Raw genomic sequence first — 24,927 nt, 5'->3', positions numbered from 1 at the left:
ATGAGTGCATGGTGCATAATATCTTCCAGTATTGTACTAGATGTCTAACAATAAAGGACCCCTCTAGAAAACCACAAGGATTGCTAGACCCTATCATTGTAACTCAACCATTTGAGCTTATTGCTTGGGATGTGCTAGGCCCACTACCAGAATCACAAAATGGAAACAAGTTCATTCTAATTATGATAGTTTATTTAATAACGTGGCGCGAGGCAAGAGCTATGTTAGAAGCAACAACAAATAGCTACACCAAAAATATTAGTGGAAGAGGTGGTGGAAACACATGGATATCTAGATTCCATATTATTTGATCAAGATAGAAACTCTATTTCAAAAGTATTACAAATAGTTTATGCTATGCTTGGCATCAAGTAAAAGTTTGGTTCACCATATCACCCACAAAATAGGATTATGTGAAAGGATGAATAAAGCAATCAAACAAATGCTTTTGATGTACATCAGCCCTCTCCACGATGATAGTGATTCATTTCTTGCATATGTGTTACATGCTTACAAAAGCACAGTTCACAAGGGTTAGTCCATTTTGAGCTTTGTATGGAAGAGAGCCCAAATTGCCACTAGAAATCTTCATTCTAATGATTGAGCCCAAATTTAAAGATGCTATAGAATGGTTTCTACATTTTCAACAATATCAACCTCTAGTGAGGGCAAATTTAGCTAAGAATGTTGCCATAGTGCAAGAAAGGTTCAAGTAGAACTACCATCATGAGTGAGTACATGCATCATACAAACAAGGTGATAAAGTATTTCTCTACAATCCACATCAATGACAAGATAATTCCAAAAGCTGACTAAATAGATGGGTGGGACCATATGCACTAGAGAAAATAATGAGAACAAAAACTTACTTTTTGCACCACAAGATCAAGGTACCATGACAATTGCACACGTTCAAAGGATCAAATTGATTCCAAAAAATAGACATCATGAGGTGAAAGAGACAATTGATAAAGACTATGTGGACAATTCAGGATCATCTAGTAAGAAGATGAAGAAGCAAATTTAACAAATTCAAATAGGAACTCAAGATGTTTTAAACGTTCTACATGGAAACAAAAACTAATTTCAATTACTTCTAACCAAATCATTAATCAAGAACATCCCCAATCGAATACATATCCAGGGTGCAAAGAGAGACACTCTAGGAGTTGGGTGTTTCAAATCATTCCTTCACACTCCACCCATTCACAACCATGCAGCTAGCCACACAAGAAACTCCATCTCTCTCTCTCTCTCTCTCTCTCTCTCTCTCTCTCTCTTTTCACACAACACGGTCTAAGAGCATCACGATCAACTCTTACAACTTCAAAGTATCTGTCCAGCTTGAGGCAATCAAGGCAAGATAAAATGCACTAATTGGAAAGGGTAACTGTGAAAGAAAAGTTATTACCATTCCTTCAAGGTAATACCTTCCATGCATTTGAAACGTGCATCTGCAATTGCTCAAGCATATTGACATGCTCGGAGATAGAAGAAGACTCCTGAGCCACAATCTCATGATGCTCTGCATCTACTCTCAAAAACCTATGAAAGAAGGATGCTTTTTAATTGGATAACTAGAATTAAGTCATTGTCACTTCTAAATGTTTTGGATTGTTGAGCACAATAGGTTGTACAGATAGTGTTGCATGATTTTATTTTTTTCGAGGAGATTGAGTTGAAGAATAAGAAGCAAAGTGAGGACTCTGAAACCATATGTATAGAAAGAGAAGATAATGGAATTCTTGCATTGCTATGGTTCGTATTTTTGGGTCTCCATGAAGGATTTCATGGTGAAGATGGTACTCTATTATCAATGAGCATAAGAAACGTGGCCTAGATGTTATGGAAACCTCTGGGAAAAAAAGTATTGGATAATGAGAATGCTTTGGCTAATTAAGGAGGTGGATTGACCTTATGACCAACTCTATGCTTATAAAAATGATGTTGGAATATCAGAATGGCAACATGGAAATGTGTGTATAAGAGGGAGAAGAAAGAGCAAACTACAATAACAAAATATTGCCTAGTAAATTTCTCTCCAACATCAAAATGCTAGCATAAAAATTTGTGAACAAGAGGGAAAGTACCAGAACAAAATCTTGCTTAGTAAGTTGCTCACAAATAAAACTGGTACACTCTCTCCACAATTAGGATGTAATATTTCCGCTCAAAAATATTGTTGAACTTGACTCCCGCATGCGACGTAAAACTTGTGCAAGGTTATCTCCCACATCGTAATTATTGGCAGCTTAATCCGTACCCCGCACGCTGTCGTATTGCTGCGCATCCGAGGTGTGGAATCCACCACAAAGTTGTGTGTGTGACATTTATTACTTTGTACATATTTAGTTGTTGTGTTTGTATTTTGTTTTGCGTGGGCAGTATGGTGCATGTGGGATCTTTGTTCCAATGCTGACACTAGTGATGTGATTTGATCAAAAGTCTTCTACAGTTCTTTCTAAATGCATGATCATGGGAAGTGCCTACTATGTTACACCTCATACAGCACAGAGGCTGATGTTTGGGAGCATTGGAGTTATTACTTATATTCTTCTTTGTGGAAGTCGGCTTTTTGGAGCTTTGCACTGAGTTGGGGATATTTCGGGCTGTAGAGAGCTTTATGGGCTGTTTTGTTTTTGCTTTTTCGGAGAACCTTAGTTTGGAATGGGCCTTAATCAGAAAATAGGAAAATGATAAAAAGAGAGGATCAATGCTGGATGGATTGGAGGGAAATCCGAAAAGGGGGGAAAGTTTTGAACGTGGGGAAAACAGAGGAGGATGGACGATGGAGGAAAGTGGGATTGGGGAGCCTTGCTTTAAGGAAAAAGGAGCCTATTTTGGTGAAGGAGGAAAGGAAATAGGGGATCGAGGACTCTCAAGGAGCTTGGGGGGGCGCAGAATTTGGAGAGGGAAAAGGATCAACGGAAGGAGCTCTGCTTTTTGGTGGGCAAGGAGGTTTTCAGTATGGGAAGAGGAGGAAGGTGTGCCTGACCAACTTGTGCCTCACAAGACATTCTCTGGAAATCGTCCATCACTGAGCATGTTGTTACCCAATCTTACGCCATATACTATTGGCCTGAACGTCATCGGCATGGCGACCTGCTAATCGACGGGCTGCAGCATGTTGAAGGTGGCTGCCCAAAGGGTGATCTCGGAACTGAGGTAGCCGAGCTGCCGCTTCTCATCAACGTTCCGCTTCTCTCTCTGAAGGCGTCAAAGCGGTCCTTCTTGAGCCGGGAGGCGGTCTGGACGTCTGCAAGCGACTGAGGACTGATTGAAGAACGGAGATGGATTACGACGACGAAGGGACGAATTGGGAAGAAGATGAGGTACGCAGATGTCCGTGAAGAGGAAGAGCTCTGAAGAGGATTGACGGAGGCTAGCGGAAGAAGTTGCTATGACGAAAGAGCAGAAGATGAAGAAGAAAGTGACAAAGTTGCAGTAACAACGAAGAAGAGCTCTGAAGAAAATGTAGAAGGTGATGAAGCAGAGAGACAACGCAGAAGGTCACGACGAGGATGACGTTGCTGTGATGACGGAGGAAGTCTAGAGGGAGATGACAGTAGGAACGTGATGAAGACTGTAAGCATGACGAAACAGAAGAGAACGAGGCAAAGGAGCTGAAGTCAAAGAGGAGGTCAACAACACAAATTGATGAGACTGCGATGAAGCATCGGCGAGCTCTGCTGAAGGCGAAGGAAGTCAAGGACGATCTCCGATTTGCAAAAAACGACGATAAGGGCATATTGAACGATCACGCTGACAACAACGATGAAAGTTAGCTGATGATCCAATGAAGAAATCCTTCATCATCTCTTTCTGAGCTACAGTGAGAATTGCATTCTTGGCCGATCTCTTGGAAGCTGTTACTTATAATCTTCCAAAAGAGCATAGGAAGCCTTACTTTTCTCCCCTCTTATGACAAAATTATTGGAATTAGCTGAATGCTGTTAAATGCTTAATCTCCTTACTTTTTTGTCAAAATCTTGGTGATAGAAATCTTTGAAAGTGCACTTGATTTCTTGTGAGTGTTTGGAAACACCACAAGTTTCATTTCCCTTGTTTCCCTCTCATAAGACACATGGATATTGGAAGTAAATATTTGGAGAGCTCGAGTTTCTGTTGATAGTAGTTTCATACAATGGAATTTGTTTTTGTATGTTCCTTTGAAGAAAAAAAATGGCAGATTTAATATTGCTCACCAATCTATTCATCTTGTTTATTTGTATGATGGATCGTCTATCCTGAAATTTGTCAAGATCCTCTGTGGTTGCGACATTGCTTTCGAAAACCCTTCGACATCTTTGGTGAACCCGACGTGAAAGCGTCGCAGAAATTTCAGGATGGGAGACACTTCAGCCTCTATTTCAGCTTCCTCTACAACTCCAGCTGCTTCTACTTCAGCTCCCTCAATGACTGCTGCGTCAAGTACTTCAACGGAGGATCTAAAACAGATTTTGCAGAATATGTCTATGTATATGCAGCTCCAAAATCAGCAAACACAAATGTATATGCAGCAGCAACAACAATTGTATCAACAACAGTTATCTCAGCAAAGGCAACTCTATTCGGAGCAGGAGAATGCAAACAGCGCGACTAAGGCTATTGAAGCAGTTGAGAGTGAGAAGAAGCTATTTGACGGGCGTAATGTTTCAGCATATTTGAAGACATATGAGATCAAGATGGGGTTTTTTGGAGTTCCTGCTGGACTTATGAGTAAGTACTTCCTTCGTCTTGTCACACCTGCTTTGAGGACAAAGGTAACTGATTTATTTATTCAAAATACACATTGGCAAGATTTTAAGAAGGCACTAAAAGAAGAATACTTCCTTGAGGACTTTGGTATGGCTACTCGGCGGTCATTCCGAGAGTGGGTCTACATGCCAAACAAAGGTCTTGCTGCTTCGGAGTTGATTCGAGAATTCGAAGAGAGGTATAGTCAGCTTGATGCTATTGAACAAAGAGCATTGGATGTTGAAAAAGTTGAACTTTTCTTGCAAGCTGCAGATCCTGCTCTTCAAGAAGAATTGGGTGAGCTTCTTGAAGATCGCACGAAGCCTATGGGTCTTAAAACTGATTGGCAGGATGCTCAGGATGCAGTCTCGACATTGACCAAGAGGAAGATATGGAAGACTCGCCTACAGAATGGTTCCATGACACCTACACTATCATCTGCTCCTATGCCTACTTCTATCCCTGTTATTTCTTCTCCTCCTCAGCCAGTTTCTTGGCCTATGCCAGTGCCTACTGTTTCTACTCCACCTATTCCTCCTGTTCCACGACCGATGCCTACACCTTCTGCTCCAAAACCATCCGCTCCATCGGTGCCTACTTCTCTTGATGACATAATCAAAGGTATCACAGATTTGACACTTGAGTCAGTCAAAGCGGAGTTGGTGGGTAAGTTGAAGGAGCAGTTTGCTTCAACTGCGCCTGCTACTTCTTCTAGTGCTCCTATTGCACCTAGGAGTGCTCCTAGTGCACCTAGGAGAGATCGGAGATGTATTTGGTGTGATAGTACGGAGCATCAGCATTGCAGGGATTGTGACTCTTTCCAGGATGCAAGGAGGCAGAATTTGGTATATTGGGGGCAAGATGGTAAGATTTGGTTGACTGAGACAGGAGCTCCACTTGCTACCAACTTTGGTAAAGGTGGAATGAAGAAGTTAGTGGAGGACATGGCTGCGCGTACTTCTTATGTGATGGCTAGAGGTGATGCTTCTGCATATGGAGTACAGATTGAGAAGGGATTGGAGACTCAGTCCGCACTATGGACTTATGCTATGGAGACAGCAAACAAGGGAAAAATTCAGCAAACTATTTTGACTAGCGCAGGCTCTAGCATCAGATCAGAGACAGGTTGGGACTCGCCTGTTGACAGGTATTCTATTTATGCTTATTTGGCTAAATCTCATGGTGCAGATGTATTTGTTGAGGAGAAGCGTAAGAGGGATGAAGACAATCCAAGTGCAGTTAAGAAGACTAGAGGGGGTGAGTTTGTTACTCCACCTACTGCAGGACCGTCTTCACGATCAGGGCCAGATCGACAGATGGAGGATGCTCAAAAGAGGGAAAAGAGGCAAGAGCCTAGAGAGAGAAAGCAGCCAGGATTCAGATTGATGTCCGACATTGAGACATCTACAGACATGAAGAAAATCTTTAATGATAAGATACTTGGCAGTGAGGTGACTTTCACTATTTCTGAGGTTTTGGGTATCTCAAAAAGAGAGTTTCAGGATCAGTTTCAGGAGGTCCTGAAGAGGAAAAGACATGCATTGTCTACCACTGATTCACAGGGAGTTTTGATTGGAGAGTTGGATGATGATGATGATGAGGTTATGGTTGATAATGCTTCTGTTTTGCCGCAGGTAGAGAAGAGGGTTCAGCCTATGCATTATGCTGAAATTGATGAGCCTGTTTTGATACCGCGTAGTCACTTCTCGCGGAGCCATTGGGCTAGGGCAACTACAGAGACGATGGTAAAGGTTGGAGAAAAACAGGTGCCTTATGTTGCATTGGTTGATCATGGTTCAGAGATTAATCTCATTGTTCGTGGAGTTTATGAGAGTAACAGATGGCCTATGGATGTAGAGCATGGGTGGCGTATGAGAGCCGCCAATAACACTGCAGGTGATTTATATGCTGCTTGCCCTAGTGTCAGGGTTTCTATTGGTGATGTAGAGGAGGATTTTCATTTCTTTGTGCAGGATTCATGCTCATATCCCATAATTCTTGAACAGCCATTCATTACAGAGATGCGCATGGAGACAAAGGTCATGGATGATGGATCTGCTTATGCACGGATTCGCAGTAAAGATGGTATGAGAGCAGTTCAATTTATGACTGTATGTGTGAACCATGTTAGAAACAGAGATACTTTGAGAGATGCACCCTTGCCCACTGTGAGGGATTCGGGTTTTCATTAGGTACCGCCGTTTCGCGAGACGACGGTGGTACCGAGGAGAGGAGATTGGAGTTCTCGCCTCCTGGCAGCGGTGTTTTCTCCTCTGGTTATGTTGGGATTTCAGCAAATAGTTCAATGAGTTATCAGAAGACTTCTAGATTGTCTAGAGCTGCCAGGCAGTATATATGCAGGAAGGAGAAAAATTTGAAAAATGCAGGAATTTTGGAGGATGATGAGCACATAGATGGTATGTATGACAATGTGATTTGTGCAGATACGATGGCAGAGATGGGAGATATGCTGAAAACTGATATGCTGAATTGTCATGGTAATGTATTAGTGCAGTCCCTAGACATGTTTCATGAAATTGCAGATTTTGTGTCACAGATTGAGTCAGAGGCTGAGGTAACTCAGCAAAGAGTATTGAGTGCTGAAGAAATTCAGCAAACAGAGTTTCCAGCTGGTTATGATCAGCTTTCAGAGAGACAAAGGGCTGAAAATTTTCAGCCAACAGAGTTTACTGCTGAAATATTTCAGCATTCAGAGTTTGGGGCTGTTTCTATGCAGTCCATAGAGCAGAGGGCTGAGAATATTCAGCCATTGGAGTGCAGAATTGCTGATTTACAGCAAGGTTTATGTAATGCAGAAGAGCATAATGAAGCCAGGGTTGACACGAAATACAAAACTGTGGATAAGAAAGTGGATTTTATAGGCAAGATTATGGAGTATTGTTCTACCACTTCAGAGATACAGAGATTCATTGGAGCTTGTGTGTTTTACATGACTTGGACACCCCATTTTGCACACATAGCAGATTGTTTTTATCAGCTGTTTCGAAAGGGGCAGAAACTATTTTGGAATGAGAGCCACACTAGAACCATGCGGAAAATGAGGAAGTTATTGCAGATTTTTTGGAAGATGGTGAAAAGATGGTTTGGGCCATACATAGTCAGACATGTCTTTGATAATGCAACATATGAGCTGACAGAATTGGATGGAACAGTGCTTAGAGTGCCTATTGCTGGAAAAAGAATCAAGATTTTCAAGAAAAGAGATGATGAGGATTATGCATTGGAAGAATTTTCAAGAGAAGAGCAACGACAAGAAACTCCAATGGAAGGGACAGATGATATGGCTGAAAATCTTGTTGATCTACCGGAAATGCATAACGAAGAGATTGATTTGTTTGTGGATCTTGATGATAATGATCATGGGTAGTTGGCCCATCCGGAGGATGCGCAGGATTAGAGGGGGTGGATGTCGTATTGCTGCGCATCCGAGGTGTGGAATCCACCACAAAGTTGTGTGTGTGACATTTATTACTTTGTACATATTTAGTTGTTGTGTTTGTATTTTGTTTTGCGTGGGCAGTATGGTGGAGGTGGGATCTTTGTTCCAATGCTGACACTAGTGATGTGATTTGATCAAAAGTCTTCTACAGTTCTTTCTAAATGTATGATCATGGGAAGTGCCTACTATGTTACACCTCATACAGCACAGAGGCTGATGTTTGGGAGCATTGGAGTTATTACTTATATTCTTCTTTGTGGAAGTCGGCTTTTTGGAGCTTTGCACTGAGTTGGGGATATTTCGGGCTGTAGAGAGCTTTATGGGCTGTTTTGTTTTTGCTTTTTCGGAGAACCTTAGTTTGGAATGGGGCTTAATCAGAAAATAGGAAAATGATAAAAAGAGAGGATCAATGCTGGATGGATTGGAGGGAAATCCGAAAAGGGGGGAAAGTTTTGAACGTGGGGAAAACAGAGGAGGATGGACGATGGAGGAAAGCGGGATTGGGGAGCCTTGCTTTAAGGAAAAAGGAGCCTATTTTGGTGAAGGAGGAAAGGAAATAGGGGATCGAGGACTCTCAAGGAGCTTGGGGGGCGCAGAATTTGGAGAGGGAAAAGGATCAACGGAAGGAGCTCTGCTTTTTGGTGGGCAAGGAGGTTTTCAGTATGGGAAGAGGAGGAAGGTGCGCCTGATCAACTTGTGCCTCACAAGACATTCTCTGGAAATCGTCCATCACTGAGCATGTTGTTACCCAATCTTACGCCATATACTATTGGCCTGAACGTCATCGGCATGGCGACCTGCTAATCGACGGGCTGCAGCATGTTGAAGGTGGCTGCCCAAAGGGTGATCTCGGAACTGAGGTAGCCGAGCTGCCGCTTCTCATCAACGTTCCGCTTCTCTCTCTGAAGGCGTCAAAGCGGTCCTTCTTGAGCCGGGAGGCGGTCTGGACGTCTGCAAGCGACTGAGGACTGATTGAAGAACGGAGATGGATTACGACGACGAAGGGACGAATTGGGAAGAAGATGAGGTACGCAGATGTCAGTGAAGAGGAAGAGCTCTGAAGAGGATTGACGGAGGCTAGCGGAAGAAGTTGCTATGACGAAAGAGCAGAAGATGAAGAAGAAAGTGACAAAGTTGCAGTAACAACGAAGAAGAGCTCTGAAGAAAATGTAGAAGGTGATGAAGCAGAGAGACAACGCAGAAGGTCACGACGAGGATGACGTTGCTGTGATGACGGAGGAAGTCTAGAGGGAGATGACAGTAGGAACGTGATGAAGACTGTAAGCATGACGAAACAGAAGAGAACGAGGCAAAGGAGCTGAAGTCAAAGAGGAGGTCAACAACACAAATTGATGAGACTGCGATGAAGCATCGGCGAGCTCTGCTGAAGGCGAAGGAAGTCAAGGATGATCTCCGATTTGCAGAAAACGACGATAAGGGCATGTTGAACGATCACGCTGACAACAACGATGAAAGTTAGCTGATGATCCAATGAAGAAATCCTTCATCATCTCTTTCTGAGCTACAGTGAGAATTGCATTCTTGGCCGATCTCTTGGAAGCTGTTACTTATAATCTTCCAAAAGAGCATAGGAAGCCTTACTTTTCTCCCCTCTTATGACAAAATTATTGGAATTAGCTGAATGCTGTTAAATGCTTAATCTCCTTACTTTTTTGTCAAAATCTTGGTGATAGAAATCTTTGAAAGTGCACTTGATTTCTTGTGAGTGTTTGGAAACACCACAAGTTTCATTTCCCTTGTTTCCCTCTCATAAGACACATGGATATTGGAAGTAAATATTTGGAGAGCTCGAGTTTCTGTTGATAGTAGTTTCATACAATGGAATTTGTTTTTGTATGTTCCTTTGAAGAAAAAAAATGGCAGATTTAATATTGCTCACCAATCTATTCATCTTGTTTATTTGTATGATGGATCGTCTATCCTGAAATTTGTCAAGATCCTCTATGGTTGCGACATTGCTTTCGAAAACCCTTCGACAACACTGCATAAAACCAGTGCAAGGTTATCTCCCACATTGTAATTATTGGCAGCTTAATCCATACCCCACACGTGCTAAAATGAGGCCTCCCCATTGTGAAATCGAGGCCGGGGTTGAACACCGTAAATGCCATGGGGAAACACCCTTTTTGAAGGGGAAATTGAATAAATTTAAGTCAAATTTTTTTACTTATTATCCCTTCCCCCAGCCGATGCATGCTTAGAGGAGAGGGAGTGGGAGAGGAAGTAGGTGTAGTGTAGGGAGCATGAGGAGGGAGGTCCATGCACTAGCCACATAATGAAGATGTATCCTCCCTGAACTTTGGGTAGGCCAACAACAAAGTCCATACTAGTGAATTCCCATTTCATTTGGGGATTGTCAAGTGGTTGCAACTTTCCTGGGATTTTGACATGTTCCGCCTTAATACGTTGACAAGACAAACACTCAGTGACATATTTGAGAACGTCACCTTTAAGCCTCTCCCAATAGTAGCTCTTCCTGACTGCATTGAGGGTCTTGGCATAGCCAAGATGTCCTGAGAAAGGGGAATCATGAGCTTCCCAAAGTATCTTTTGCTTGAGTGACTGGCTTGCCGGTATACATAATCTCGTTCTATAGTAGACAAGTCCACTATTGATAGAGAATTCTTGATACTTAACTTGCAGCTTCGGGTCTCGATCCTGGATAGGGATCTCCCTTAGCATCTTCTGATAGGTTGGATCATGGCATGCTTCTTCTCTAGCTAGCTCAAGTATTGGGTTGTTTGGCATGGATGCCTTTGTGGCTAGAGATCTAGCTATTGATGGATTTTGCAAGATTAGAGAAGTAAGGAATGCCTTGTGACTAAGTGCATCGACAACTACATTTAACACCATATTGGGGAATCTGGGAATTTCCCATAAGTTTGGGACACATGGTCAAAATTTTGGATTTGTCATAACTTGAACACTATAACTCCAAATCGAGCGCTCTATAGCTCAATAGATTCCATTTTTCAAGCACTTTCCAATGATAGGTCACATCATATGGTTTTGAGAAACTTATGGGCATGTTATCCGAGTGCCACCTTTTTAGTATTCAAAAAATGGGAATTGGGAGATTCCCAAACTTACTAATATTGTGTTATTCTCCTTTCCAGGCTGGTATTTGATTTCAAAATCATACTCCTCCAGTACTTCAATCCATCGACGTTGTCTCATTTTGTTCATTCTGGGTAAAGATCCACTTGAGACTTTTATGATCCGTCACTAGGGTAAACTTGTTACCCAGCAGGTAATGTCTCCAAAGCTTTAGAGCATGGATGACAGCTAACAGCTCTAGATCATGGGTAGCATAATTCTTCTCATGACTCTTCAGTTTTCTTGAAGAGTATGCTACAGGATGACCTTGTTGCATAAGCACACATCCTAAGGCAAGCGTACTAGCATTAGTTACTACTTCAAACTCTTTACTGAGGTCCGGAAGTTTCAAGATAGGTGTTGATACCAAACTTTGCTTTAGTCTATCAAAGTTGACCATACAATCGTTGTTTGCTTCTTCAATAGATCCATCAGAGGTGCTGCAATCAAAGCATAGTTTTTTATAAAGACCCTATACCATCCTCTCAATCCAAGAAAACTGCGTATTTCTTTGACAGTTGTTGGTATTGGCCATTCTAGAACATCTGGCCGGATCCACTGAGATTCCTTCCGCTAACACGATGAATCCCAGATATTCAATCTGATGTTTGAAGAATGCACACTTCTTCATCTTAGCATAAAGCTTGTGTGCCCTCATTGTCTCAAGGACAATCCGAAGCTGGGGTTCATGATCTTCTTCCTGTTTGGAGTAGACTAAGGTATTGTCGAAGAAGACGAGTATAAAGTCATCAAGATATGGCCTAAAGATATCTTGCATTAACCTGTTGAAGGTGGCAGGTGCACTTGTCAGCCCGAATGACATGACTAGAAACTCAAAATGTCCATATCTTGTGTTGAATGCTGTCTTTCGAATATCTTCCTCCTTGATCCTTATCTGATAGTGTGTAGACCTGAGATCAATCTTGGAGAAGATCTTCGTATCTTGAAGATGATTAAGAAGTTCATCTATTCTTGGAATAGGGTACTTATTCTTCATGGTTGATTGATTCAAACCTCTGTAATCAATACACAGCCGAAGTGTTCCATCTTTCTTCTTGTGGAACAGTACTGGAGCTCCCCATGGTGAACTACTAGGATGGATGTAGTCTTGATCTAACAGTTGCTTGAGTTGCTCCTTCAGCTTGATTACTTCTGGGATGGACATTCTATATGGCCTCTTTGCAATTGGCGCAACTCTCGGCACTAGCTTGATCTCATGATCAACTTCCTTTGAGGCGGAAGTTTTGTCAGCTCTTCAGGAAATATGTCCACGTAGTCCTTTAGCCATGAAGGTTCTTCACTAGACTCTTGCTTCTGATCTAGCTTATTAAGCTTAATCAAGTAGACAGGTAGTCCCTTTCTAACTCCCTTTATTATCTGAGATGCTTTGGCCAATTGAATATTCGGCTTTCCAGACTCTCCTTGAGTTGTGACCAATTCCCCTTAAGAGTCTCGAAAGGAAACTTGGCCCTTTTCACAATGAATGTGGGCGTCATTAGGTTTAAGCCAATCCATTCCGAGTAAACACTCATGGATACCTAGGTTCATGACCCTAAATCTGACCAAAGTTGACTTTCCTCCCAGAAAGAATTCCACCTTAGCAGTTTGCCTAGTACAAGTGACCTCACGACCATTTGCTAATTCCACAAGCAAGGTAGATTCTTCTATTATGGCGATTCCTAATCTCCTTGCACAAGCTGGTGAGATAAATGAATGCGTACTGCCACAATCAATCAAGGTTTTGAAGCCTTTACCTTAATAATCCGATGGAGTCTGAATCACCGAAAACTGGCGATTCAGGCCTTTCTTGTGAAGGGCGGCATGTATTGTTGCCCTCTCAAGGTCTGCTTCCATGGTTGGGTCTTCTTCATCGCACATTTTCTTGTTGGCAACACATGCGGTTCTTTCTCTGCCCTGGGTGGTGGCTCCTTGGCCACGGGCAGTTCCTTGGAATGGTCCTTGACGTTGTCCTCCGCCAAGTTTGGAACATTGCCTTTTGAAATGACCGAGCTCGTTGCAATGGAAGCAATGGAGATTGCGGCCATTACCTTGGGTAGGAACAAAGTTATTGACATTGTTGGTTCTTGCTTTCTTCCTTTGTCCCCGGTTTTAACCTTGAACTCTCTTTGCTTGGGACCTATATACTTCTTTGTTCTGATCATTATAAGACCAAGTCCTCTTATTTCTTGGCCTGGTCTGCACCTCCTGAATTATGGGTGCAACTCGAATGAGTGCGTCCTGAAGATCTGTTGGGCGCACTAATTCGAGGCGGGTATTCACAGGTGGGTTTAAACCGGCACAAAACTTCGACACCTATTGTGTCATATCCATTTGTGGCGCATACTTAAAAAGAGAGATGAACTTTGAGTAGTATGCGGCAAGGCTCGCCAAGCTGAAGCTCATCGGCGAAGCAATGGTGCAGAGCCCAAGGGATCTCGGAAGGGTCCATTACCTAGGAAAAACTGAAAAAAGCTATGAAACGGAAGTTAACAATTTCCTCATGCGAGTCATAACAAAGGAAGTTATTGACTAAATGCAAGATACTCTTTTCCTTCACGGCCAATGCACTTAGCAATTTCCTCTTAAACCCTAGGCAATATGCGTTTTAGACTTCCACTTTGAAAATGCATGACAAGGCAATTTGCGACTAAGTTCATGGGCGAGTAAGTGATTTACATTCATAACTTAGGAGATGCAAATGATCCAATTGCATGATATGCACCAATCCTTATCTATTGTTCAAAGAGATAATTTATCAAATGTACTTCTATCACTACCGCATGAATTAGCGATAAGCGTAAAATGCATTCGCCCTATGGAATTAAGTGTGCTTAAAGTATTTCTTTATGTGGAAAAGAAGAACCTAGGCTTGTGGATCCATGGTGATGTCCACGTGTAAGTTCGGGGAGGAACCTCTCGCAGGTGCACCTTGCGTCTTCTTGAGAGCCATCGTAGATGTGATTACGGACTCCACGGATTCCCTCTAGCCTTTACTCTCACTCTCAGAGATTGCTTGTAGGTCAATACCTTCTCCTCGCGTACGGATAGGAGCTTTATGAACCTGGTTTTAAAATCGAGGAAGGGAACTTAGGAACAAGGCCTATATCCCTTATCCTTAGAAGCTTCTAATTATGAACAGAATCGACGTGGAAGAGGGAAAGGCAATGATTGGAAGGGGGGAAGTTTAATGACGACAAGGAAGGCGATCGTGGAGCTGCAGCAGCGCTGCAACAGTGGCAGCTGGCACGACTGCAGCAGGCGTGGCAGCAATATGCAAGCGGCATCGTTTCCAGTAGCACGGTGACTCCTTCTTCCCAGCATGGCAGCCTCTCTCCTTATCTCCCTTCCCCCAATGCCTTATGGGAAGAGAGGTCGAGCTTAGCTATCGTCCATCCTCTAAAGCTTTGGAGACATTACCTGCTGGGTAACAAGTTTACCCTAGTGACGGATCATAAAAGTCTCAAGTGGATCTTTACCCACAATGAGCTCAACATGAGGCAACGTCAATGGATTGAAGTGCTAGAGGAATATTACTTTAAAATGAAATACTGGCCTAGAAAGGAGAATGTAGTTGTCGATACACTCAGTCGCAAGGCATTTCTTAATTCTCTAATCTTACAAGTTCCATCAACAGCTAGATCTCTAGCCACAAAGGTATCCATGCCAAACAACCCAATACTTGAGCTAGCTAGAGAAGAAGCATGCCATCATCCAACCTATCAGAAGATGCTAATGGAGATCCCTATCAAGGATCAAGACCCAAAGCTACAGGCTAAGTATCAAGAATTCTCTATCAATAGTGGACTTGTCTACTATAGAACGAGATTATGTATACCGGCAAGCCAGTAACTCAAGAAAAATATACTTTGGGAAGCTCATGATTCCTCTTTTTCAGGACATCTTGGCTATGCCAAGACCCTCAATGCAAACAGAAAGAGCTACTATTGGGAGAGGCTTAAAGATGACGTTCTCAAATATGTCATTGAGTGTTTGTCTTGTCAACGTATTAAGGCCGAACATATCAAAATGCCAGGAAAGTTGCAACCACTTGACATTCCCCAAATGAAATGGGAATTCATCAGTATGGACTTTGTTGTTGGCCTACCCTAAGTCGAGGGAGGATACAACTCCAATATGGTTGTGGTTGATATACTCACCAAGGTTGCACATCTTATTCCTATTAAGACAAACATAAAGCCTCTAACATTGCAAGATTATTTATCAAGGAGATATTAAAACTACATGGGTTGCCCAAAAGAATCATTAGTGATCGTGATTCTCTCTTCACATGAAATTTTTGGAGAGCTATCTTTGAAGCCATTGGGACTCAACTTTTTTTTACTATAGCTTACCATCCCCAAGCCGATGGTCAAATGGAGCAAGTCAACCAAGTCATCGAGGATATGCTAAGGGCATGCTGCTGCCATGAACCAAAAAGGTGGATTCAATACTTGCCACTGGTTGAGTTTGCCTACAATGCTTCTTAACAACAAAGCATTCAGATGACCCCTTTTCAAGCATTGTATGGGCACGACTATCGAATTCCCTTAAACTTCTGAGATCCAACCCTAAGAGTTGAAGCTTCAAGGCAGATGCTAGAAAATATGGACGACCAAATGAAGTCCATAAGACAGAACATCCAAGCTGCCAAGGATAGACAGAAGGCATATGCGGATTTGAAACGTCAAGATAGAATCTTCGAGGAAGGAGACATGGTCTTCATTCGCGTACACCCAAAGAAGAGTTCCCTATCCTTAGGAGATTGCAAGAAGCTATGTCCAAGGTATTGTGGACCCTACAAGATCCTCAAGTGCCTAGGACCTAATGCTTATAGACTGCAACTCCCTGAGAACCTAAAGGTTCATAATGTATTTCATATCAGCCTACTGAAGAAGTATGCACCTAATCCTAGCCATGTACTTGATGATCAAGAGGTTGTAATGCCTAGCCAAGGAGTCCTTGAGCTACGGCCTCACAGGATCTTAGATGTTAGGGAGAGACAATTGAGATCTAGAGCCTTGAGAGAATGCCTCGTCCAGTGGAAAGATTATCCCAAGGAGGATGCCACTTGGATGGATGAAAGCACTCTCAACCAACAGTACCCCCAGTTCTTCTCGAGATGAGGACATCTCGATTCTTCCAAGGGGGAGAGAATGTAATATTTCCGCTAAAAAATATTGATGAACTTGACTCCCCGCATGCCGCGTAAAACCTGTGCAAGGTTATCTCCCACATTGTAATTATCGGCAGCTTAATCCGTACCCTGCATGCACAAAAATGAGGCCTCCGCATTGAGCAATTGAGGCTGGGGTTTAAGACTGCAAAACCTACGGAGAAACACCCTTTTTGAAGGGACAAAATGGATAATGGTAAGGTTAAGTTAAATTTTTTTAATAATTATCCCTTCCCCCAGCTGATGCATGGCTGGAGGAGAGGGAGTGGGAGAGGAAGTAGGTATGGTGTAGCAAGCATGAGGGGGGAGGGCCATGCAATAGGCCACGTGTTGGCTACTACATCCCCCCGTTGTCCTATATAAACATCCCTTAGGCATTGGGGGAAGGAAAATAAGGAGAGAGGCTACCGTGCTGGGAAGAAGGAGCCGTTGTGCTGCTAGAAATGACACCGCTTGTAGATCGCCGCCACGCCCATTGCAGCCGCACCAGCTGCCGCCGTTGCAGCACTGCTGCAGCTCCACCATTGCCTTCCCTATTATCGTTGAAATTCCCCCTTCCAATCATTGCCTTTTCCTCTTCCACGTCGATTTTGTTCATAATTAGAAGCTTCTAAGGATAATGGACATAGGCCTTGTTATTATGTGCCCTACCCTGATTTTAAAACTGGGTTCATAAAGCTCCTATCCCTACGCGAAGAGAAGGTATCTATAACGTGTCCCCTAGTATCATCCAGGACACGTCTTAGGAGTCCATCGGAAAGGATGTCTAGAAAGCTCCGCCCGGCACTCCCATGGAATGTTACGGGTTTTGCGATCTAGTTCTTCCCGCGTCTGCCACATAGCAGAAGTATCCTGGCCGTTCCCACTTAGGATCATCCGGAATTAGGGTTTTCCTAATGGGTCACTAGCTAACTCGCGCGCAGGTTTGGTCCACGTTCCTGGCGCGGTCAACAACCCCCTTGGTTAGGGTCAGGCAGGCAGTCGGGGGTAACTGAAGCTGCCTCTCCCTTCAGGCCTTTAACCTGAAGTATAGGTACTTGTTTAATTTGTAATTCATAATTCAAACAGAGCCCTAAAATCTCTAGCAAGCACAAACATTTCCATTAATCAACCCAGTTGTATGGCAAACTGCTAAAGAAGTGTTCTTTCCTTTTTGAGTGTATCAGCAGTCGTTCTCAAGACGTCTTGTAACTTAGCAAGATCCTTTATATTCGAGTGTAGGGTATACCCAACTTGGTTAACCCTAAGGTACCTTAGTTATGCTAGTTTCTAGTTTACAACTTTCCTTATTTAGAAGGATACCCAAAAATACGTCTTTTTGCAAGATAGCTTGCGTAAGGATCTGCCGTCCTTGATGAGGGTTTTTCCCTTTTCTCCTTGTGAATCAATCACAAAATGATTTCATACATGTTGCGCAAGTCCTGCGATGGAATAATCTGTTTAGATTCCTTAAGCTGACGTATGTCAGGCCTAGGGTTTCCTAGTTTCTTATCTTTATGAAATTATTGTCCTTATGGTAAGGAAAGTAGTCAAGTGTTTAGGGTATGAATGTTTCTATGTTTAGATTGGTTCAGTTAGCTTTTGGAAAGATTGGTTCGGTTAGCTTTTAGAAAGTAATCTTACTCGTCTTGTCACGGTTTTACTATCCTTGTGACAATTAACTTTCCCAATCAATACAATTTAATTTGGCATATAGCGTAATGCCAAGATGATACAAAGAGCGACGATACTTCTTGGGACAAAGGCCTAGCTGAGAAATTGGTGTATACACACTTTATTAGTCCCAAGTCCTCAAATAGCAGGGGAAAAGTGTTAATAGAGTGTCATCCAGCAATTCCCCATTACATTTTCTTTCCAAATGAGTTCGTATATCTAATTTTTATACTTGTTACTTCCTAACATTTAACTTCCGTTTTCTTTAAAGATGAACTCATGCCAAATAACAACAGTTGCCTTGCTAAGATGTGCAACTAGCAAAGATAACTCCCTAGTAATTTGAGCATCGAAAGAAACCTTTCATGAATTTAGCCATTTTACCATGATTCGTTGCGAAAGGAATAAGACTAATGGTGCAAGATATAATTTCTACATTTTAGGTATATACTACTATAGTAAATGGTTAATCTTGCCTATAATTTTATAATGCTTGATGCAATTTGAAGAAAGCTAATTTGTATACATTGTCATTCATAAGCTAAATCCTTCATTAAAAATAACTCGAACAAATATATATTTTCTTAATAATTTTCCTTTGCATGATTGACTTAAAACCGAATTAACACCAAGGAAAAAAACCTGGCTTTGAGGGGAGATATCCACATGGATATCGGGAGATGACCCTCCTGCCGCTACACCTTGGACTTTCTTCGGCGGCATCGTAGTTCGAATGTGAGATAGCCTTTTCCTTCTTCTTCTTGGAATTCCACCGTCTTCTCCTTCCTTATCTTTTACCTTTTTCCCACTCTTCCTCCTTCACTCCCTCTTTTCACTCCCTCTGCTTCCCTCCCTATCTTTTATCTCACGGCTATATTCTTCCTTACGGGATACCATACGAGGCCATGATGATGACTTGGATTTTTAGGACATGGGAGTGTGTGGACACCGGCTTGTTTGATAAGACTAAGAACACAAAGCTCAGCTACGAGAGCACTTGCACAAAAAGATTTAAAAAGTGAGTGAAGGAATTTATGCAAGAAAAATGGAAGTCTACAAGGTAGCCTAAGGACAAAGTAGGCTTATGGGTGTGACTTGAATAGTTTAAAGAAAAATCCGGAGGGGAAAAAACAAGGCTTAGGGGGGGGGATTATACCGGGAGGGGGGGGGAGACAATGCCTTACGGGGGGTTTAAAAACCCGGGGGGGGGGGGGGGGGGGAATAAGGGCCTTAGGGGGGGATTTAAAACCCCGGGAGGGGGGGGGGGGAGAACAAGGGGCTTAGGGGGGGATTTAAAACCCGAGGAGGGGGGGAAGAACAAGGGCTTAAGAAGCCCACCTTGGAACCTTCCAAGGAGCTTCTGGAAGGGCCACGTGGGGGGGGGGGAGAAAAGCTAATTCAGCCAAAACGGCAGGACTGGATGGACTACAGCAGTCGATGGCGATGTGATGGAGGGCAGATGTCGGCGTGGTAGTGGCGATTCGTCTCCCTTTCTTCAGCTCAGAGCCATGGCGGCGTTCGGTTCTTCTCTCACGGCCCCAGCCTCCTCTGTATAGCGGCCCCCTCCCCTCGTTTAAATAGTGGAGGGAGGGGGATCTTTGCTTCTTGCGTGTCGACAAGCATGTCCCCCCCTCCCTCCAAGGCTCCACCAAGGATCTTAGTAGCTCCTTCTATTCCCCTCCCCCTCCAGCTCGTCAGTCAGCTGGAGGGATAAGGGGGGGGAATAAAAAATTTTCTATTAGTCCGATTTATTTTCTCCATGCGGAATATTACAGTATCGACCTACAGGCAGTCTAGGAGAGTGAGAGTAAAGGCTAGAGGGAATCCATGGAGTCCGTAATCATGTCTACGATGGCTCCCAAGAAGACGCAAAGGCGCACCTGCGGGAGGTTCCTCCCCGAACTTACACGTGGACATCACCGCGGATCCACAAGCCCAGGTTCCACAAATTTACTTCCACATAAACAAATGCTTTAAGCATACTTAATTCCATAGGGAGAATGCATTTTATGCTTATCGTTAATTCATGTGGTAGTGATATAAGTACATTTGATAAATTATCTCTTTGAACGATAGATAAGGATTGGTGCATATCATGCAATTGGATCATTTGCATCTCCTAAGTTATGAATGTAAATCACTTACTCGCCCTATGAACTTAGTCGCAAATTGCCTTGTTGTGCATTTTCAAAGTGGAAGTCTAAAACGCATATTGCCTAGGGTTAAAGAGGAAATTGCTAAGTGGATTGGCCGTGAAGGAAAAGAGTATCTTGCATTTAGTCAATAACTTCCTTTGTTATGACTCGTATGAGGAAATTCTTAACTTCTGTTGCACGGCATGAAAATGAAACTATGGACATTGCACATTGCATGCAAAGATGTTTGTCGAACGGATTGAAGGTTGCATGTCACATGAACTTTATTAACGGTGTTGTATCTAAGGGTCGCATGCTACATATTCGTCATGCGTAAATTTTATTTCAACGAGTTGCATTTGGAAAATATTGCATGGCTTATCAAAGCATGAAATTCTAAAGCTTAGACAAAAGGGTTGTAGGCATGATTCTTTGATGTAAACCCTAGAAGGTTTCATGCAAGTTATCATTCGTCGTGCCTTTAGTAAGAAAAGTAAAGGGTTATTGCATACATTATAGAACATAGATGTAACAAAACATATACTTGCACGAAATGTGGTATCGAGCATCTGTTTACATCTTTAGAACAAGGTTAGCATCTCTAGGAAAGGATCGTCCTTGTCGCAAGACAAGTAGGACAATCTTCCCAAATCACTTGTAATATTATAATCGTTAGGGACTCATATAGGCATAACTAATCGATACGATAGATGCCTCAAGTACTAGCTAGGGCTTGGCACGTCAGAAATGCAGCCTAGTATCGTACTTGGACGCCAAGTCGAAACCCTCAAACCCAAAGGTCCTACCCACATTCACGGAATGTTTGGGTTAATTGGAAACTCATGCAAACAACGATCTAGGGTTTCTATCCTAAAGATAGTTCGACCTAATGCTAAAACTTGGATTGAGTTTGAAAACCCTAGGACCGAACGTTGTCGGCCTAGTACAATTAGGGTTGGGTTGGGTAAGAAGACACCCTAAACCCGCATCTTGTCTAAACAGAATTCCTTGACTAGGAAACGTCATTCAATGGGTGAAATGATCCCATGAGTTAGGTGCGACACTTGTGCAATAAGTTGCAACGTCGCATGGGCTTGTGGTTTAATCACAAGAGAGATTTTCCGCTCCTTGGAACGAGGTTGGCAAGTTCTAGCGCAAGTCTAACTTGTAAGAGGATGAGTAGTCATCCTGCTATATCACCTTTCTTGGGCTGATTTTCCAAGTTAAGGGAAGTTATGTATTTGCTTGGTAAGCAAAGGATCAATCAAGTTAGAGTGACATGGTCTTCAGGATTTACTGTTAATTTATGAAACCAAAGGTGTTGGTTAAGTTGGGTTAACAGGGAATGACCCTAACCCAAGGACAAAAGGGTGAACAAACAAATCCTTGGGGATCTTGCCAAGTCGTAATTGATCCCAAATCAAATGCTGGATACATTCTGAGATAAGGATTCACTCCTTAGCAGTTGGCCAAATAAAATGACCACTAGATTGTTTGTGCTTCTATAAGTTAGGAGCACTGTTTGCATTGTTTCCTCAAGGAACTAAGGATGGAAAGATAACTAATGCTTCACGTTGAAGGCCTGAAGGGAGAGGGAGCATCAGTTACCCCGACTGTCTGCCTAACCCTAACCAAGAGGGTTGTTAGCCGCGCTAGGAACGTGGACCAAACCCACCGTGAGAGGTCTCTCCATTGGGCACTACTTAGAGCAGGAGGACGCTTGGGTGCGAGGGGGGGCTCTCGCCGTAAATCCCTTGCCTTCTGGGCCATCCACAAGAGGCCAACGTGACTCGGGATTGGATCTCAGGCCTGTATACTAGTCTACGGGCGGAATCTTGGATTAGTAATCCCTGTGAATTGCTGGATAGCCTTCAGGCGGATTATGGATTAGCCTACGGGCTGGATTATATGAATGTATTCCAAAGATAAATAAGATAACCTATTGAAAAGGAACTTGTTTGACACTGTTTTTCTATGTCACGTGATAAGATTACGCGAAGGAACCGGTGTCTAATCAGCTAATTAAGGAAGTTGTTTTATGCGTGTCCAACTAAATGTGGTAGGTAATTAGAAAACTAAAACAACCTTGAGGAAAGTGCGATGGATGTGGCCATGGGTCCGTCCTACGGATGGGTGGTCCCGGTTGGCCAGGAACTTTTCTCAAATGAAATCAATAGCAGGGAACTTCTTGAAGGAAATGAACAGCAAGGGCATTGACGTAGAGTCTAGGTTACTAGAATCCTGATTTATGTTGTTTTAGGGGAACGGAATGGGACTAAGCCTTATGGGCAGAGAGGTCAAGCTTTGTATCCCTCTAGTTTCCCATTCTCCTTGAACCAAGTGCAGCATGAATTTGCTTCAACCCTGACGTTTCTGCATAAAGTAGTTCACCTAGGGTTTGACGCTAGCTGTGGTTCTAGGAGTTTGACCACTAGGAAAACCCTGATTCAGGTCGATCCTAAGTGGAAACGGCCGAAATACTTTTGCTATGTGGCAGACTCGAAAAAACCTAGATCGCAAACCCAGTAACATTCCATGGGAGTGCCGGGCAGAGCTTTCTAGGCCCTCTTTCGGATGGGTTGCTAAGACGTGTCCTACGAGGAAACAGGTCGACATGTTAGACGTCTTCATCCGCATACGCCCAAAGAAGAGTTCCCTATCCTTAGGAGATTGCAAGAAGCTAAGTCCAAGGTATTGTGGACCCTACAAGATCCTCAAGTGCCTAGGACCTAATGCTTATAGACTGCAACTCCTTGAGAACCTAAAGGTTCATAATGTATTTCATATCAGCCTACTAAAGAAGTATGCACCTAATCCTAGCCATGTACTTGATGATCAACAGGTTGTAATGCCTAGCCAAGGAGTCCTTGAGCTACGGCCTCACAGGATCTTAGATGTTAGGGAGAGACAATTGAGATCTAGAACCTTGAGAGAATTCCTCATCCAGTGGAAAGATTATCCCGAGGAGGATGCCACTTGGATGGATGAAAGCACTCTCAACCAACAATACCCCCAATTCTTCTCGAGATGAGGACATCTCGATTCTTCCAAGGGGGAGAGAATGTAATATTTCCGCTAAAAAATATTGATGAACTTGACTCCCCGTATGCCGCGTAAAACCTGTGCAAGGTTATCTCCTACATTGTAATTATCGCCAGCTTAATCCGTACCCTGCATGCACAAAAATGAGGCCTCCGCATTGAGCAATTGAGGCTGGGGTTTAAGACCGCAAAACCTGCGGAGAAACACCCTTTTTGAAGGGACAAAATGGATAATGGTAAGGTTAAGTTAAAATTTTTAAATAATTATCCCTTCCCCCAGCCGATGCATGGCTGGAGGAGAGGGAGTGGGAGAGGAAGTAGGTGTGGTGTAGGGAGCATGAGGGGGGAGGGCCTTGCAATAGGCCACATGGTGGCTACCACCTCCCCCCCTTGGCCTATATAAACACCCCTTAGGCATTGGGGGAAGGGAGATAAGGAGAGAGGCTGCTGTGCTGGGAAGAAGGAGCCACTGTGCTGCTGGAAACGATGCCGACTGCAGATCGCCGCCGCAGCTGTTGCAGCTGCACCAGCTGCGGCAGCTCCATGATCGCCTTCCCTGTCATCATTCCCTATCCTCCAATCATTGCCCCTTTTCCTCCCACGTCATGTCTGACAGGCTAAAGAAGCTTCCTTAGAACCTTCTAAAGATAAGGCTACTTTAGGCCTTGTGCACACGGGTTTCACCCCGGGTGTTTAAAACCCATGCTTGTAGCTCCATCTCCTACGCAAGGAGGAAAGGTATCGACCTACAGGCACCCTCGGAGAGCATGAGCAAAGGCTAGAAGGAATCCACAGAGTCCATAATCATGTCTACGATGGCTCCCAAGAAGATGCAGGCACAATCGTGGGAGGTTCCTCCCCGAACTTACACGTGGACATCACTGCGGATCCACAAGCCCACATTCCACGAATCTATTTCCACATAAAGAAATGATTTAAGCATGTTTAATTCCATAGGGAGAATGCATTTTACGCTTATCCTTAATTCATATAATAGTGATAAAAGTACACTTGCAAAAGTATCTCTGTAAACAATGGATAAGGATTGGTGCAAATCATGCAATTGGATCGTTTGCATCTCCAAAGTTATAAATATAAATCACTTACTCGCCCTATGAACTTAGTCGCAAATTGCCTTGTCGTGCATTTTCAAAGTGGAAGTATAAAACGCATATTGCCTAGGGTTAAAGAGGAAATTGTTAAGTGCATTGGCCGTGAAGGAAAAGTGTATCGTGCATTTAGACAATAACTTCCTTTGTTATGACTCGCATGAGGAAATTGTTAACTTCCGTTGCAAGGCAAACTACTTTATGCAGAAATGTCACGGTTGAAGCGGATTCATGCTACACTTGGTTCAAGGAGAATGGGAAATGAGAGGGATGCAAAGCTCAATCTCTCTGCCCATAAGGCTTAGTCCCATTTCGTTCCCCTAAAACAGCATAAATCGGGGTTCTAGTAACCTAGACTCTAGGTCAACGCCCTTGCTGTTCATTTCTTTTGAGAAGTTCCCTACTGTCGATTTCCTTTGAGAAAAGTTCCTGGCCAACCGGGACCACCTATCTGTAGGACGGACCCATGGCCACATCCACCGCACTTTCCTCAAGGTTGTTT

Source organism: Lygodium microphyllum, chromosome 2 (assembly GCF_053477565.2).
Source record: "Lygodium microphyllum isolate KBCC chromosome 2, Lygodium_microphyllum_v1.1.10, whole genome shotgun sequence".
In the NCBI taxonomy this organism is placed as follows: domain Eukaryota; kingdom Viridiplantae; phylum Streptophyta; class Polypodiopsida; order Schizaeales; family Lygodiaceae; genus Lygodium; species Lygodium microphyllum.
This window is presented reverse-complemented; position numbering follows the sequence as displayed.